The sequence below is a fragment of the Mercenaria mercenaria genome, chromosome 2, assembly GCF_021730395.1.
Source record: "Mercenaria mercenaria strain notata chromosome 2, MADL_Memer_1, whole genome shotgun sequence".
NCBI classification, from domain to species: Eukaryota; Metazoa; Mollusca; class Bivalvia; order Venerida; family Veneridae; genus Mercenaria; species Mercenaria mercenaria.
The window spans coordinates 96,518,921-96,528,272 of record NC_069362.1 but is presented as its reverse complement, the minus strand read 5'-3'; the positions used below and the strand labels follow the sequence as shown (position 1 = coordinate 96,528,272).

General features: G+C 33.7%; 1 long non-coding RNA gene across 1 annotated transcript; it reads right to left on the bottom strand.

Moving 5' to 3' along the window:
• Positions 1–4,469: 4,469 nt before the first annotated feature.
• Positions 4,470–8,860, bottom strand: LOC123551998 (uncharacterized). The gene is made up of 3 exons (XR_008369951.1): positions 7,620–8,860; positions 6,316–7,357; positions 4,470–5,496 (listed from the first exon to the last, which is right to left on the bottom strand). It is a non-coding gene; the product is annotated as an uncharacterized LOC123551998 (long non-coding RNA).
• Positions 8,861–9,352: the final 492 nt, after the last annotated feature.

The following is a 9,352-nucleotide window of genomic DNA, read 5'->3' as shown; positions in this document are numbered from 1 at the left end:
TTGTAGGGGAAATGAAGGCATTGATAGATGTGAAGGGTTCATTACCTTCTTCAATTGTAAGAAATGTACGACAACATTTCAGACTGAACGTGATGATACAACAGTTAAACATAATTACACTGACAACTTTACAGAAGTTATAGTACATATTTACGATAATCAACGAAGTTGTGAACACCCTTGTATCATAGAAAAACGTTTCTGGTATATTTAAGTCCAATTATTTCGATCATTGAACCGTAGGATGGTTATGTATGCAATGCATTGCATTTATTTTTGTCTTTTCCATCTATCGCGTATACTTTATTTAACACTTGAAGTACGGAATTACCTTTAAATAATTGCATTTGAGCAACAATTTTGTCCATTCTTATAGTTTTCATGATTTATTTTGCTGATAATCTGTAGTCAAAATTTGATATGAGCCGTATCTTCTATTGTTTACTTTGACAACTGCTAATTTCACTTTCTTCCCTTACTTATAAACTCAGATAGACAAAGAGGAAGTAATACAAATGTTTTTAACTTTTCTATTAGAACGGTTGCAAAATATTTTTTCCACTTAGTCTAAATTTTAAATGAAATATAAATACGTATGATGAAAAAGCTTAAAAGGGTACAATTTTATAACTGATACAGTAGATTTTCAGAGGAATATCATACTCTACTGACATGCCGGGCAAAACCTACAAGACAAATCCGCTGAATTTTGATATTAGCTTTGGCCTAGACAGTTTTGGGATAACACAGGTATTGATGACAAACATAATTGAAAATGATTTTACTTCAGTGACTAATAATGGTAAGACATTTTAGCAAAGAAGAAAAAGTATACAGTCATGTACTTACATTTTTACAAATTTTTGCACGAAAATGAACTCTGCGATCAAATCTATATTGCTGACTTTGTCTGATATATATAAAGACAGCTAATTTTGAATAAAAAGATAAATTTCAAGTGTTTTATGATTTTAACACAAATTTGATCTTTGACCTTAAATATCACGTTAGACCTTCACTCCTTTTTGATGAACTATAATTATTGCTGACAATGTATATACTGACAAACAGATTAATACTTAAGTGAAACAGTGACGGCAAATATTTTAGAGGAGAGTAGCACCACTCCTATCGCAAAGATATGTAAAGAAAATATAGAAACCCTTAGCTCTGACACTTTAGAAGTGGGTTGTCATGGATGATTTGAAATATTCTTTCCAAAAAAGTATAAACTTTTTTGTCTCAGTTCTTGCAATAAAAGTCCACGGGCTCTCGGACCATATTATCTATCATAGAAAATGCATACGACATGATGTCTTATGAAATAAAATATTGACGTCGCATAGCGAAATTCGACGTTGATCCGTATCTGTGTTACTATGGCAATACAACTGTGACGATTTTCCTGTACCTATGTATTAAAATCAATGGATAAGGTATTGTATATAACATAATTAAATATAATATCAAAGTTAAATATGCATATCTTAACAGCTTTTAATTTATAGACTGAAGTTTTCCACATAATAATGAATCAACATTGTAGGCTGTTGTTTAAAAATTACGTAATAACATATCATATAGTCGATACCAGGAAAATTGTTAATTTAACACTCAGGGAATGCTGATACGGAACAAAATCTACATTATAATGTCTTAACGAGTACAATTGTATTAATTCTACTGTAACTATATCTTTAATTTTTTCATTCAGATGGTTTTGATCACATTTTTTTTAAAAATTGTTGTCGTTTCGGATAAGTAACAATACCTCCTCAGTGGGGAAGGATGAATGACAATAGACGAAGCGTTCCAGTTATAATACCAATTTAACAGTAAATATAAACTTCCGTTATTTATGAGTCGTCAGATTTTTCTCTTGACTCAAATCACCGTTGCCTAGACGACTCTCATTCTTAAACCAAATTATTATAAATTATGTCTTCCACGTGCATTACTAATTGTTAGAAAGCAAAATCAACGTCATAGTTTGTTACTGTTTTAACCTGTTCTATACAGGAAAACATTTGTCTGTATTTGTACAGATAACACCGATAAATCCTTTAGACTAATTGGTTCAGTCACTTTTGTTGCAATACCAGACGTGACAGGAAATGGTCTGGAAATCCTCGCTGATAGAGCGCAATCGATAGCATCTGACGTACTTTATGAAGGGTAAAGATTTCGTCAATAACTTAACATAGCCTTACCACGGGATATTGTTAAACCCACGGAATCGCACTTTACCCCGCAAATGTTGCTGTGAATATAAAATATTTCTATAACTATATAAATTAAATGCAATAGTTATTGTCACAAATATATTATTACACCAAAAGGTTGTCTGAAGACCTTTGCCATGTAATGGAACGTCGGATGTCATTGCCTATCTTATTTTAAGAGAGTACACGTCCTTAACTTAATGATATTCAAAGAACATTCCTTCAGTTGCTGCCACCATAAAGCTGATTTCAAGTCTAAACCATCGAAATCAGACTGAGTTCGATTATGCGTTTTCGCGCTTTAACAATAACAATCATAATAGGTGACAGCTTTGGCCACAACACTGTACTATAAACGTCAGTACCTGTTCTATCTTATCTTCTATAAAACATGACCGACTGCAAATATTTTGAATAAACCTAGCTGATTTTATCGTAATCTATGGACAATGTGCTATCCCGTCCTCTGAGCGTTTTGTGGTTTCTAGTAGACATGACTGCGATGTGTTTCGTAGTAACAATACTTGTGGCATACGGCTAAAACAATATTTTTGTACATAAAACTGTGCAGCAAAACCTTCGAAATATAAATAGTAAACTCGTCATTCAAAACAAAATTATGAGGCTATGAAGCCTTTCATTTAAAGTTACTCACGATAGATCGGTGGCGCTTTCTACGTGCCCGCCTTTTTTTAAATATCGCGTCTCGTAGGCCCAGTTATTAAGTTCACTGACCTCAAATTAATTGTCCCTTATCACTGTTTGTTCAAAATCTCTCACTTTTACATAGGGGTGTGCGTTCTATCTACGTACCAGAGGTAATACCTGGAATGGCAGCTGTAGTCTTCCTTCACACTTAAGATTTGTACAGCTGTCATATGACGTGAAAGTATACCAGTGTGATTTAAAAAATATAAGACATAGCAATAAACATATTAAGTTAATATTGTGACAACTACTTGCAAGAAGCACTCAGCAGATTAAGATATTCTCAAATAGATTATAGCCCGAAGTGTGTCATTCTAGGGTCAAAATTTGATGTTTAGTACACATTAATCACTTTTTTGTGTCTTATTTTATAGAGACATACCCTAGACCCTTTACTCAAAGGAAATAATCTGTTCATATAATACATAAATTGTGAGACCTGCAATACCGAATAACACAATTATGCATCTGACAGAGTGCAACCTTTGGGTACATATACACAGGCAGAAAAGACGTTTCCCACCAATAGCTTTATCGAGATATTTCACCTTCTGGTGAAATTTTGCGGGTTTAATATTTCTGTCGTCTACTTCTTGATAAAGTTCAATACAGAAAATGTTACAATATCCCCTGGGCATTTCTTGATTTGATTTTTACATATTTGTCTTTCAAATGACAACCACTAATCAATTAAAATTCTGCTCAAATTTTTCTGCAGTATGTATGCATGTCTATTCCATGCCTCGAAGTACAAATGCATAGGTTGGACCTAGTCACCTGATGAAGATTTAGAGTTGTTTCCATTGTTCCCAACCTCTTTCACACAGGATCATTACTTAGGCTCAAATGACGCCTTTTAAAAAATGACCCCTTATTTATTTTTTTAGATTACGAACAATATCTTAAATAAGTATTGCAACATCTACTTTTCTGCATATACATCGATCTGAATTCGAATATCAAACTGCACAACTAATGATATGAAGGGAAACATCTCTTGCATTGTTTTAGTGATGATTAGTAAAGTAAATGCATAAAAAGCATAAATTAAAAAGATAATTTATTTTGTTTTTGTGTCAGACGAGTATTATTTCATCTTGTGAGCTTCGAAAATACCATTTTCATTCGTGACTCCACCACTAGTGAGAAAACTATTTCGAAGCTCACTTGCCACGGGTGAAAATACTATTTTCGAAGCTCACAAGATGGAAATACTAGTACATTGTTTTAGTGATGGTTATTTAAATTCATGCATAATAGCATAAAATCAATCAATAAATAATAAATAAAAATATGAAAAAGAAAATTCGTTTGTTTTTTCGGCGTTAGCTGAATAACATGGATTTTGACCTAGATTCTGCAGTAATCGGGACACGGAACAGGTGCGCGTTCAGAAGATAAACCAATTATTAAGTCCTTAATGACACTGATTATCAGAAGGCACATATTAAATGGAACATATTTAGTAGTTTCATTACCCTAAACTAAAATGATATATTCTAATTTAAAATTTTTAGTAATTTATCACCGCCAGAGAAATCGAAAGTAAACTTCTTCCCCGTTGCGTACCACGCTTATGGATGAATGAGTTGTGGCTGGTTGTAACTGTAGAATCAGTGTACCCGGTGTCGGACTGTACGCGGTTTCGCACACACGGCTAGTTCATGTTCTTCGTGAATATAAAGCAGAAAATTTAACAATTCTTTGTTATTATTTCACGAAACGTAGTTATTCCCTACATAATTTGACACCAGCGGTCTTTCCCCACTGGAGCCTCGCTCTGGCAAGTGCAGACAAAACAGTAACAACACCAATGGAGGCCAGTAGGTCAGCTGAATTTTTTTTATTCCGTCATATATTTTATCCTACCACTATGCATTTATCAGGCCGATATCAGCCTGCAGTGTAAACTTGAGCTTTATACAGTCACTAGAAATTTACACAGTCAATACAAGTGACGGACTACTTGCGATCTAATTTCCGGGCTACCGATCGATACTGTAAACTAGTGGATAGAAACGGGAGATATTCAATACACAAAGAATAAAAAATAGAATAAAAGTGTAAAAATAACTTGTTGTTTCTTATGAATACAGTTACAACCAGCCACATTTTATAATTCATTCAAATAAAATCATTCAAAGTGCTTCTTCATTTCTTTAAATAAATACTGTACAACAGTGAATATTTAGGTGTCTGCTGTTAAACTGTCAAATCTGACAGCTGTCAAAATGTCCAATAACATTAGCCCTGACACTATTGAAGTTATATGGGAGGGCATTGTTCCTCATGATGAAAGTATTAATGTTGATGACACTGAAACTGTTCAAGAAATTTTCTGCGGAAGATTTCTTCCAAACTTTTGGATTCCACCCTAGTCTGTTAGACGATGACTGGGAAAACAGCACACTCAATCTAGTTTATCCTGACATTCCAGAAATAAAATCAGGTGATACAGTTGGTATGAATGAAGTGCTAGTTGAAGGTTCTTGTCACAATTCAACCCCTCCAGGACACAACGATGCTGCTTCTACCGATGCTGCCTCTGCTGAGATCTCAGATCATCCTGAAAATGGTCCACAATTTTGAATCTAGACATGAATGAAGTAAATGGATTCATCAAGCAACAAGAAAACAAAAACACAGCCAAGAAAACACTCTCAGACATTAAAAGATTCGAAAAGTTTCTGCAATTAAAGGGTGAAAACAAAGATATTCATAACATTGACGTCGAATTATTGGACGAGTATGTTGCCAACTTTGTACTGTCAGTTAAAAAACAAGATGGCAATGACTTTGAGCCGTCAAGCTCAAGAAACATAATCAGTAGCATTGATCGGCAGCTAAGGCGTCACAAATATCCGCACAGCATAATGAATAGCACTGGTCCGCAGTTTTCCTTGACCCGTGATGCCTTTGCTGCTAAATCAAAAAGCCTAAAGAAAAAAGGAAAAGGCAACAAACCTAAAGAAGCTCCACCATTAAGTGATGCGGACATTAATCAGATGTATGAAAAAAATATCCTTGGCCAGTCAACACCAAAAAGTCTCCTAAATACCCTGTGGCTGAATAATTGTATTCATTTTGGATTGAGAGGTACAACAGAGCAGTACAATCTAAGGTAACTAATCTTAGATAAATTCTACCTTACTAAGGCCAAAGTTTCATAATTTATATGTTCTCAAGATTTCTCCTACCCCCATACAAAATATAGCTATATTCAGAAAATTTCAAATTTCAGAAGTTAGTATCTACTTTTCAATTTAAAATATTCAATTAAATATAAATTTTCAAAAAAACTGTCCTTTTACAATATTTTGGACAATTGTGACAAGGATATAAACTTTGGCCTAAGCAGGTTATTAGATTTTTGTAAGGACCTTACCATATAATTTACAGTCCAGAGCCCAAAACGGTACTGTTGTTATGTCACTTACTAACATGCCCCAATAAACCTGAAATGGAAAGACATATATATTTTCCACTACCGGTATTTCAAAATGAAAACATGTAGAAAGTTTCAACAATTTTCGTGTTGTTTACCGAACAAATATTGAAATATTTCTAAAAAAAAAAGAAAACAAACAAAAAACACAAGGCATATTTAACAAATAATCAAGGCCTTCCAGTGCTTTATCGTCTGATTTACCACGCATTAGCCCAAATGGTTAAATACTGAAGCATATGAACAATGAACCATGGTAAATTAGACGATAAATCAAAAGAAGGCCTTAGTTGTTTTCATTCTGACATGCTTATTGATATATTTTAATAAATATTAGGTTGAACTTCATTTAAGCGAAGAGTAATGTAGCGGACGTCATGCGGCAATTTGACATCATAATGCTCTCTCATGGTCTGCGCGTCAACCGTTGCTTATCACAGAATATACAGAGCTTGATTTTCTTCCTTGTTTAACTGGAAATCAAATCGAGCCATGTTAGAATTCAGAATTCCACCCCGTTTTATAGAGAATATTATAACATCAATAATTATATGCGAAATAAAATGCTATCAGTAGGAAAAAGGCGACGGTTTGGTCTCAATCAAAAGGAATATTTTGTTATTAACTTATAAATTCCACATCTGTAACCTGCAAAAATTCTATGATCTATCTGTTTATATTGATCCTGATAGATAAAATTTCATTTCTGACAATGTTTTTCTGGTATTATACAGATGGGGAGACATAAAATTTAAACAGGCAACAACTGGCGAGGAATATCTCGAACTTAATGAAAGACAGACGAAAGCCCGTTCCGGTGAGAACTTAACAGACGTCCGCAAAGTTGCACCAAAAATGTTCGCAACTTCCTGCGACAGGGATCCAGTGGCAATGTATAAACTTTTTGTTGCAAAACGCCCATCTGGATACTCTGATGAAGAAGACCCATTTTATGTGGCACCACGCACAACACCAATTTTAGCTGAAATGGAATGTCAATGGTTCATTGGACAAAACCTTGGAGAGAAAAAACTTGGGTCAATGCTAAAAACAATGGCAATGAAGCAAAGCTAAGCAATGCAGCCAGCATTACAAATCACTCAGCCAGAAAACACCTTATTCAGAAATTAAGAGATTGTAATGTGCCACCCGCAGAAATTATGCAAATAAGTGGCCATAAAAATGTCCAGTCAATCATAAATTACAGTAGCATGTCAGAGAAAAAGCAAAAAAAGTGCTCTAACCTTCTGTCAGCTTCTAGTTCAAATGAATCTGTCGCTTGTCTGCCCTCACATACATATGCTACTGACGAGGTTGTCCCATCAAGCGGCAATGGTAGTATTGTGTCATTCACTGAATCAAACCCCACCCAGCCTCATCCGCAGCAAATTATGTCAATGTCCGCTTCAAATTCAGCAATTTCCATCAGTTCGAAGTTCTTTGGTGCTGTATTCCATGTACAGAACTTTAATGTGTATAACTGAGAAGCGGTTTCTCATCTTACTGCTTGAAATGTCCGTAAATCCGTGAAATTTACATTGCCCTAATTGCTTCTGCTGTTATTTCGCAATGTTGAAATTAATTTCTGACACGTTCTCGTTAACTTTACACATTGATTGGCTAATGTTTAAATGCAATAAATATTGCTTAAAAATACGATTTTCTTTCACTTCATACTATGTTTCTCGATTCAAAATGCGTCAAATAAATTTTTAAACCACGTATTTCTGTGTTATTGTGATAAATATTGGGTGATTATTTGTCTACGCGTATGTACTGAGGTCAAGCGTAATCAGTCAAATTCATACTCGCTTTCTACTAAGTATTGTCTGTTCGCAATTTTTTGTACATTTTTTTTTTGGAAACTTGATGTATGAGGTTATATAGGATTTATAGAATATTAAAAGAAGGTGGTAGGATAAATAGAATATTAGGTAACTGTCTTTCTTAACTTAAGTTTATCCGGTTCGTCTCCAAAAGGTTTATTCCCCCTCGGCAAGCCTCGGGGGAATAGACTTTTTTCCGACTCACAGGATAAACTTAAGTTAAGAAAGACAGTAACCTAATATTCTCTATATGTAAGTATTTACCTATTACTTTACCCAGATAAAAAGATTTCAACATTTATTCCAATCTGCAAATGTTTGATTATTTGTTTTAAGGTTTTTTTTTTTTTTTTACTTAGAACTTAATCAAGTAATTAGAGTTATGGGGGTCATTACTAGTGATTTAAAAGCTAGGGTTTTATTTTCATGTCAACTGCTTTAGCCTTTTCCAGTCCAACTAATTGTACGCAGGTCGACATATTGTGCTGGTGGGTTACTTATGGGGGATTCAGACCCAACAAGAAATTATTTCACAATCAGCCCAGGACGTCAAATCATGTTGACCTTCTATCACTGAAAGGATACCTATTGATCATTTAAATTTGCTGCTTAATTGAAATATTTGCAAATGTATAATGTGTTCGTATATGCATATCCAAATATTTTCTGTCTGTACATTCTGCTTAATTCTGAACTTTCATGCGCCAAACATTATTACCACTAAGATGTTTCATTCATGGCTTCGCCACTAGCGAGAATACTATTTTTTGAAGCTAACTCAAGCTATTTTCGAAGCTTAAAAGGTGAAATGAAATTGATTTTACACAGAAAAATACGAACAAATTTCCTTTATATATATATATCGGCATAAAGCGTATAAAATAATTATTATAAATTATAAAACAATTATACATTTAGTATATATATAAAAAGAACATTATTGGCATAGTTAATATCAAAAACATTATAAGTTCTGCTATACGCTGATTTTTATTGCTTAAATGATATTATTATTATTGTTGTATTTTCATGTTTCCTTAAATGTTTGATACTTTTCTAAATGCCAGTGTTTACACGCAATTAATTGTATTCATAGTTCGTTTGGCCTCATGAAATTTTCAAAAATAAACTTATTGAAATTATATTATCTT